Below are 9583 nucleotides of genomic sequence, written 5' to 3'. Positions count from 1 at the left end.
AGGGCAGGTGTATGTCAACTGCAAGGAATCGAAGAATTAGAGAGTAGTGTAGTGAGCAAGTGGACAAGATCAACCGCAGAACAGATCACGCTAAGCCTTTACACACCGGAGTACATGACGTAGTTGGTGACGTATTCCATACATCATTTGAACGAATCTTTTATTAAGCTGGTGTGGAACGAGTCAGCTTACAGGATAAACATAATTAGTGTTAACGTTACTGAAAACGTTTTTTTAGTCCTAATCTTGGAACTACACTTAAAAACTAGGATTACTTTTAAATGGAGGCCACCAAGTTTTAAATATAAATTTGTCCGTGTAATAGAAGGAGCTGACAGGAGATACGATCTGAGGCCTAAAGTTGTTTTGCTGTCTGTTACACATTTTATGTTATCGAGCAAATAATCATTTTTGTTGCTGCGTATTGAACTCCCATATGAGCCACTGACGGCGTTAATAGTGGGTGCTACGCCTGAGACAATGGTGACACAGTGGAAGGAAAGTCGTGTTTACGCTCTTTACCTTGTTTGTTCTTACAGCTACTGACCTTTACATAAACTCTGAATCACCTTCATACGCAGGCCTTGAAAGGGAAGATATCCTCAGCGAATAGTCTTTCTCTGTGGTTGCGAAGACGTTGTGTAACCATCTGTACATTTCTCGTTGCAATAATATCATGCCAAGTTACAAAATATGTCCTCAACTGCGAACAAGGTGGAATCTTGGAGCAAACGTGCATTTCTCAGGTTGATGAAACACAACATTATTTAACGAAAGTACATTGTTCCTCCCATTCGGATATGTTTTAAATCGCAATTTAGAGCAATACGCTCACAGGTGAAATCTTCTACTTACGTAGAAACACACAGGTCTTTATAATTGTAACCACAATAAATCGATGGTTAATTAGACCCATTTTTCGAAACCTTCTCTGATTGTAGTTTAGTCCATCCTCAGACACTCAAAACATACTGTAAATTCATGCAGTCAGTTTATCGAACAATGCGTTTGAAACTGCAGTTGCAATTTTCTTTGTCCATAAACGGTTGAAACTGATGTTTGATACAGAAAATAGCCAAAATTGCGAAATTAGTTTCTCTTATTTAATTGTAGACCTCTTTTGGGTACCAGAACTGATTATCAAATCATCAAAAGAGAGAAAGCCGTATTTCATGACAGCACGCAAACAATATTAATATCGTACATACTTGTCTTTACGTCAAGTTTCTTCAGTGGCCATTGGGAGGACAAACATAAATCTGAGTTGAAACTTCCTGGCAGATTAAAACTGTGTGCCCGACCGAGACTCGAACTCGGGAACTTTGCCTTTCGCGGGCAAGTGCTCTACCAACTGAGCTACCGAAGCACGACTCACGCCCACTACTCACAGCTTTACTTCTGTCAGTATCTCGTCTCCTACCTTCCAAACTTTACAGAAGCTCTCCTGCGAACCTTGCAGAACTAGCACTCCTAAAAGAAAGGATATTGCGGAGACATGGCTTAGCCACAGCCTGGGGGATGTTTCCAGAGTGCTAGTTCTGCAAGGTTCGCAGGAGAGCTTCTGTAAAGTTTGGAAGGTAGGAGACGAGATACTGGCAGAAGTAAAGCTGTGAGTAGTGGGCGTGAGTCGTGCTTCGGTAGCTCAGTTGGTAGAGCACTTGCCCGCGAAAGGCAAAGGTCCCGAGTTCGAGTCTCGGTCGAGCACACAGTTTTAATCTGCCAGGAAGTTTCATATCAGCGCACACTCCGCTGCAGAGTGAAAATCTCATTCTGATAAATCTTCGTTGTACGTTTGTCCTGCTGATGGTCACTTAAAAAACTGTACTTAGACAGAAGTGTGTACAGAATTATCGCGGTTTGCGTGCTATCACGAAATACGCCATTTTTTTTTCTTTTTGGGCGCTTTGAGAATCGGTTCTGTTATCCGCAACCGGTCATCAGTTAAACAAAAAAGGAATGAATTTCGCCAGTTTCACTGTTTTCTACATCAAACTGGTTAATACATGTTGCTATCCTATTATCAATCGAGCACGCTGGAAATCCGAAAGATGATGAAGTTTACTTCCGTTCTTAACCAGCTTTCTGTAAGACGTACGGTCCGCCAATCGTTAACTGCAACGTATTGTAGGAAAAAGAGTGTTCGTCCTTATACTGATGTCGTCCCCTCATCCCTTAGTGGTCTTTCTGTAACACTACATCTTCTCCATGCATTTTACTTCCATCACTCGCATGTACCCTGTCGAGTCCCTTAACTTACAGACCCTATCAGTAGATGGCTGGCACTTTACCTCCTGATTCAAGGGATGGCCCTGCAAGCAACGCGGGATAGATAGTACACCTATGGAAGTAGAGGGCACCACTTCACTACGCGCCATATCGCTGTTGCTATGACGTATTCCAGCCAATCAGAAGCCGTCCTTTGCATATAAAAGTGGGAGCCTCGCTAGTTTACGTTAGAAACCATGCTGTCGCTGGGTGTGAATTTTATGTCTTTTACAAACAGAAACCAGACTGTCGCCGTGTTTTTTTAATTGTCTGTCTATTGTTTTACCTGTCTGCTTTGTATTTATTTTCTTAGCCTCATCATCCCTCTGTTCTTTGTTTTAAGTTCCACGATTTCTTTTCGCCATGTTACTCTTTAAGTCTCCGATTTTACCGCATGTTTTTATTATTTATTCTCTTCATCTTTCTAACAAATTCTGTAGGCTGAAGAGCGGCGTACTAAGCTGCTGCCAGCCCACCCCCTTCGGGGGGAATCGAAATTCAATAAAGAAAAAAAAAAAGGTAGTTTACGTTAGTCAGTTTTAGCCCTGACGACGACCAAGGAGGTGGTGGTCGAAAGCTTGGAGTTTTATCCTGAATTGACGCGGCATGTACACCGAGAGATTTTTATTCCTATCAGTAGCTGATAGGAATAGCTGATCAGTAGCTGATCAGTAGCCTTCCTTGTTCTGGCTTTTAGCAGCTGCAGACAGATCCACAAATTGTTCACATAGAAGCATAGTAACGAGTAAAAGTCCTGTTTTCAGCGCTCTCTCACTTTCTACATTTATTTTTGTGATTTAGTAAGTTATTTCAGGATTGTGAAGATAACGTATCATCCAACTGACCAATAAAACTCATCGAATATTTAATTAATGAAGTTATTAATAAACAGTATATTTTTACAAAGTATAGAGTGGAAATTCGTTGTGGTATCTTTCAGGTATGTGGCTACAGATGTATCTGTTGGTTTATCAAATGATTACTGTAAATTCACTTGTGGAGTCTTGTCCTTCACTCATATTCTGTTTTTAATCTGTCTTTGTATTACATGGTTGGTAAGTTGATGGTGCTGTCACTGCTGTTTATGCATGCAGGTTTGAAAAAGGCTGAAGCACCGAAACTGGTAACCATAGAATAAATGGCATCATAAGGATGCCTGCAGGTGTTCCATTTCCTTACGTAAGCAAATGGCCGTAGTTCCAAAAACCTCCAATCACATGGATGTACATACAAAAAATTAATTATTTATCAACATCAAGAGCAGTTTAACGGAATTGACACTGTCTTGAAAGGAGGATATAAGATAATCATCAACAAAAGCAAAACGAGGATAATGGAATGTAGTCGAATTAAGTCAAGTGATGCTGAGGGAATTAGATTAGGAAATGAGGCACTTACACTAGTGAAGGAGTTTTGCTATTTGTCGAGCAAGTAGAGAACATATAAAATGTAGACTACCAGAGGCCAGGAAAGCGTTTCTGAAGAAGAGAAATTTGTTAACATCGAGTATAGATTTAAGTATCAGGAAGCCGTTTCTGAAAGTATTTGTATGGAGTGTAGCCATGTATGGATGTGAAACATGGACGATAAATAGTTTGCACAATAAGAGAATAGAAGCTTTCGAAATGTGCTGCTACAGAAGAATGCTGAAGATTAGATGGGTAGATCACATAACTAATGAGGAGGTATTGAATAGAATTGGGGAGAAGAGGAGCTTGTTGCACAACTTGACAAGAAGAAGGGACCGGTTGGTAGGACATGTTCTGAGACATCAAGGGATCACAAATTTAGCATTGGAGAGCAGCGTGGAGGGTAAAAATCGCAAAGGGAGACCAAGAGATGAATACACAAAGCAGATTCAGAAGGATGTGTGTTGCAGTAAGTACTGGGTGATGAAGCAGCTAGCACAGGGTAGAGTAGCATGGAGAGCTGCATCAAACCAGTTTCAGGACTGAAGACCACAACAACAACATTATTATGGTAGACTGCTAGTAGATTTGCTCCCGTTAATAGACAACGAACGGCATTTATGGTCTAATGGAATAGGTATGTAAGGTGTCAAACAAATAACACAGCTTACAATGGATTCCTGAAACAGTTCCGGTTAACTCGATATGTCACACGACATAGTTACGTGAAGTTGAAGGAATTTATTAATATGCAGATGTAAGAAATAAGCCACACCAGTAATTGCACGCATGTAATTTCCCCAACCCGAGCTACGAGACGCAGTTTCGAGAGAAGGAGGATTTACGACGGCACGCCACGCTGCCCCGTCCCGTGGCTGAAACACACAGCAGGACATCTAGCGGACACAATGAGATGCCCGAGCCACTGCGTAGGCCACCGGCAAAAGCAGCTCCTTCTCCTTGTTTTTAACGACGACCCTTCAGAAAGCCTTTCTACAGGAACACGGCGGTAGACGCCAGATAAAACGTCCGGAGATAAGACGTCCTGAGGACCGCAACTCAAAACATTGGTGCATCATTGTAGCCACCTGCATTAAAACTCGCATGAAAGAAAAAGCTGCTAATCTCAGTATTATCTAGCAGAAGTTAAACTCTGCCCTATGAAAGAAGCGACACCTGTGATAGCCTAAAAACACTCTAGTGACTGGAGTTATAACAAAGTACGAACACTCTGAATGGCCAGAAAGAAAATGTGTGGCCACCAGTTTTGATATAGGCAAATTGCGATCCGATTAATTGTCTCTAGTCTTGCAGAAAATCGTAGCGCTGAAACGGTTGAGAGAGTCATTATGTGAACACTTGTTCACAGGCTCGTCTTCTCGTAAGGAGTAAAACTGCAAAGTCTCCTAGTATGAAGAATCGCACTGATCACTGACAGTTAACGTTTGCTAGCGATTTGAGGGCAACAACATACGCGCCATTCCAACCTGTAAGAAAATGGCTCTGAGCACTATGGGACTCAACTGCTGAGATCATTAGTCCCCTAGAACTTAGAACTAGTTAAACCTAACTAACCTAAGGACATCACAAACATCCATGCCCGAGGCAGGATTCGAACTTGCGACCGTAACGGTCTTGCGGTTCCAGACTGCAGCACCTTTAACCGCACGGCCACTTCGGCCGGCCCAACCTGTAAGGCGTTGTGGTCTGCTGGCCTTTATTGCTTACATATTCCGCCCTCACAATCATATTCCGCACATCAAGACGCTTCATTCAAACCCAAAGATAAAGTCAATGTTGTATGAATTTATATAAACGATATGCAAATAACAAGTAAATTGCAAGTGCGCACCAAGATTGAAATACTCGAGACTGGCGTACACACACACATTCAAGACCGTCACAAAAGCTTTTAGTTCGGGAGAGCAAACCGCTTGCCAGGGATCCGGTCCCTTCAGAGGATGAGTCAACCTATCAACGTCAGCCGGCGACCGCCCGTAGAGCAGACAGTGTTTGCCCGACTGAAAGGGAGAACGACCCTGTGTTTGGCTTAAAAGCAAATTCCGCTACATTGTGTGGGAGCGACAGCCTTCTTTACAAACATAACACACAGTTTCAGAGGTTTTCACAGGGAGACAGCAAGTGCCAAATGCCGATGCTACAGATTTCCGGATAGGTCTCCTTAAACGAAACGTCATTCTCCCGTTTTAGAAGAGCGATGCTAATTGGCAGACGAAATTCCTGATGCCTTGAGCTGAAGGAGTAATGGAAGAGACCGAAAGATATACCCCTTCACGTCTGGCGTGGAGAGGGGCTGTTCTGTTGTCGCTCTTGGAGCAAGAACACGTAATGAAAGCGTGTGCGCTCGTACGTGTACGCAAAGAGGGAGGAACAAGTCTCTCCTCAGTACTTCACTGGGAGAGCGCCTCTGTCGAGAGCAAATCAGAGTGTGACTCTATACTGAGTCCTTGTGATTAAGCATTGTTCACTGTGTTGGCTGCCACACTTATTGTGCAGTGTGAACGGGCAGAGTTATAGTTAAACGCCTGCAAGCGAATTTTTGAGTGGCATCATGGTGGACTGGTTATCTGACTTCTGTAGAGCTGTGGGGGTGCAAATTGCGTCCTGCAGGAGCCACAGGGTAAAGGGTACATCTCAGATTAATCCGTTGCGCAGAATCACAGAATAGCACCCACACACACGCTCACAAGCCAAATAGCGTGTACCATGCCAATTAGCTAGGGAATAAGCAGGAGTCTCGGCTTCACCGAAGACGTAGGAAATGTATCAGACGGGTGGTTTACAGTCGAGAGAGATTTAGAATAGATTCTCAGGTTCAAAAATGAGCAAATGTGTGTGAAATCTTATGAGACTTAACTGCTAAGGTCATCAGTCCCTAAGCTTACACACGACTTAACCAAAATTATCCTAAGGACAAACGCACACACCCATGCCTGAGGGAGGACTCGAACCTCTGCCGGGACCAGTTCTCAGGTTCACAGCTCGCGCCGACAGCCGCCACTGCCGCCACCGACGCCAGGTAAACACACGTACATTACACCAGAAAAGGTAATATTAATCACGGATAATGCTAAAACTACGAGGTTTGGAACTTAAATAGTGGCAACTATTTATTCACAACCGATACAAAAGAGTTACATGTTTGCACCTGTTACTGTCCGTCAATGTAGTCACCAGCGTTGTGTAGAACCCATTGCCAGCGATGTGGAAGGCGTAGTATATCGCTAGCAGAGCCTGTTCTGTTGGTGATGCGAATGGAGCGGTCTACTGCCTGTCGAATCTCTGGAACAGTTCTGAAGCGAATGCCACGGTTCCTTCATTTTCGGAATCAAACCAAAGTCACAAGGACTTAAGTCCGGGGAGTATGGTGGATGGTACAGTACTTCCCAGTCCCATCGACCGAAACGGGCAGCCACAGCTTGCGCTGTATGCGCCCGCGCATTGTCGTGCAAAACGATGAGTGGGTTGCGCAGAACGTGTCGCCGCTTCTTTCGCAAAGCTGATCGCAGGTGATGCTCCAAAAACGAACAGTAATGCTGTGCACTGACGGTCTGCCGTGGAGGAACGTAATGCTTTAGGATGAAACCATCACAGTCGTACACGAGAATCACCATAACATTAGACCGCTCCATTCGCACCATCAACAGAACAGGCTCAACTAAAGTCTTCCACATCGATAGCAATGGGTTCTACACACCGCTGGAGAGTACTCTGAAGGACAGTAACAGGTGCAAACATGTAACTCTTTTGTATCGGTTGTGAATAAATAGTTGCCATTATTTAAGTTCCAATCCTCGTAAATAAAGACCAATTACATTCCGAAAGGATAGCTGTAAAACAGAGGATATGTAAGCAGAAATCCGGGAAAAACCAAGTGACGTAGTACTTGAAGCTACAGGTAAATTAAAGTTTTAAGTCGAATGTGGAGGGCATGGAGCCCAGATACTTATTCAGTCAGAACATACTGTTAGATCAATTGTACAGCACAATGACATTGTACCTAATTTAAGTTTACTTATTGAACATGGTGAGAGGCAGCTGGACGATTTCAAAATTGCTTGCCACAAACTGGACGAACTCCGAGATAAGACTGAGTACCAAGTTTAGAGGCCTTCCACTTAGCTATTACTCAATGGGCGACACACGGTCTCAGGCATAGTCATAGTAATAGTAATACGTTGTGCATGTAGGTATTGTAAATGTTGTGGAGACAATTTTCGACTACTACAATGAACTTTTAAAGACTACTGCTGTGGCCGGGTGTATGTTAGGAATACAGTGATTAACATACAAAATGAAAAATCAGCCAAATGATAGACTTCCAGGTGAGAATGTGACGTGAAGAGACTTTCATTGATGAACTTGTGCCTATGAATTAAACTCCTAAAGAACGGACACGATTATTGGTGCAAAGCCGAACGCCTATTTGATATAGCGCAAGTCCTTCACCGAGAATTGATAAGGGATAATACAATGTAAACGAAGCGTTAAGATCGTGAAACGCCATAGATGTAATATGCATGTAGCATAAGTGTTGTAAAAAGACATTGTAGGATTTGAAACTTCTTAATTAAAAATGTTTTTTACTTAAGGTGAAATAAGGGGAAGGTGAAACTTGTTAATTTAAATCTGAAACTGGTGAGTGAAATTGACTATACTGTCTCTTTGCTTGTCTATCATTTCAACACTGACCCACATTATTCTATAGAAACGCAATCTAATGCTCAAAAAATGATAACCTGATTTCAAATAATTAATACAAAAGAATGGCCCTGAATTAGAAGAAATCCTAATAATAACCCATACATACCGTAAGTCACTTACCTCACAGAAAATCTTCATGACACGAACTTCAGTGATACAAGCGCCAATACTGCCAGCTAAATAAGAGAAGGCTATAACTACTGATTGGCATGTTATTACCAAAGGAAAGATTTTGTTGCAAATAAACAATGTATTTAGCAGATTTTACCTTAATCAAGTGACAACCAGTTCAAAAAAATTATATAATCACCAGTAATAACCCTCCATGATGGATACACAGTCAGACCGTCCGCTCGTGCTAGTACTGCAAACCTCCAACACTGCTAATTATTAACCTCTAACCTCCATCACTGCTAACTACTCACTTCCAACTGTATCCGACCAGCCACAGTCAGAACTATTAATGTATAGCGCTACATAGCGCTGCCAACATACAAACACATAAACAGCCTACTTACAGATTCTGTTATGTACTCGTAACTGATTGAAGAGTAAAACGTGTATGAGATCGCAGTACAACTTTTGTAGCATAAATAACGAAAAAATAGAGAAGTGAATCATATTTGCAATAGGTCAAATATGTCATATTAAGTAAAAACTTCTAATATGGTTACGCAGAAATGCAAAAATATTGTCATGTACGAGGTTTGCCCAGAAAGTAATGCACCGCATTTTTTTTTCAGCCGAAAATAATGCTACGAATGCGACACATTACGTATGCATTATTTGAAGACTCCTGATTGAGTGCCCCAAGTTTCCGCCACTTCCGACAAACAGCGTAACTGCAGGACACTTCAAAAATGGCGTCTGTAGGTGATGTACATTACAAGAAACGTGCCGTCATTGAATTTCTCACTGCAGAGATAGAAAGTGTGGGTAATATTCACAAAAGATTGTGCAAAATCTATGGAGCATCTGCTGTCGGCGGTAGTACAGTTGGTCGTTGGGCACAGACGGTGACGTCATTAGAAGGCGGTTCGGCGGAGCTCCACGGTTTGCAGCGGTCGGTGAGACCATCGTAGGCTGTCACACCTGACATCTAGCGGCGAGCTGATGTTGTCATTCCCGAGAACAGACGCATTACGACTCGGCAGTTGGCGCTGCGTCTGTCAATCAGCAAAGGA

At 42.6% G+C, this 9583-nt stretch overlaps 1 non-coding gene across 1 annotated transcript; it reads left to right on the top strand.

Moving 5' to 3' along the window:
* The first annotated feature begins 1630 nt into the window (after window positions 1–1630).
* On the top strand, window positions 1631–1705 carry Trnas-cga. Its single transcript has one exon. It is a non-coding gene; the product is annotated as a tRNA-Ser (tRNA).
* The last annotated feature ends 7878 nt before the right edge of the window (window positions 1706–9583 follow it).

The sequence above is a fragment of the Schistocerca piceifrons genome, chromosome 3 (assembly GCF_021461385.2).
Source record: "Schistocerca piceifrons isolate TAMUIC-IGC-003096 chromosome 3, iqSchPice1.1, whole genome shotgun sequence".
NCBI lineage: Eukaryota > Metazoa > Arthropoda > Insecta > Orthoptera > Acrididae > Schistocerca > Schistocerca piceifrons.
This window is presented reverse-complemented; position numbering and strand designations above follow the sequence as displayed.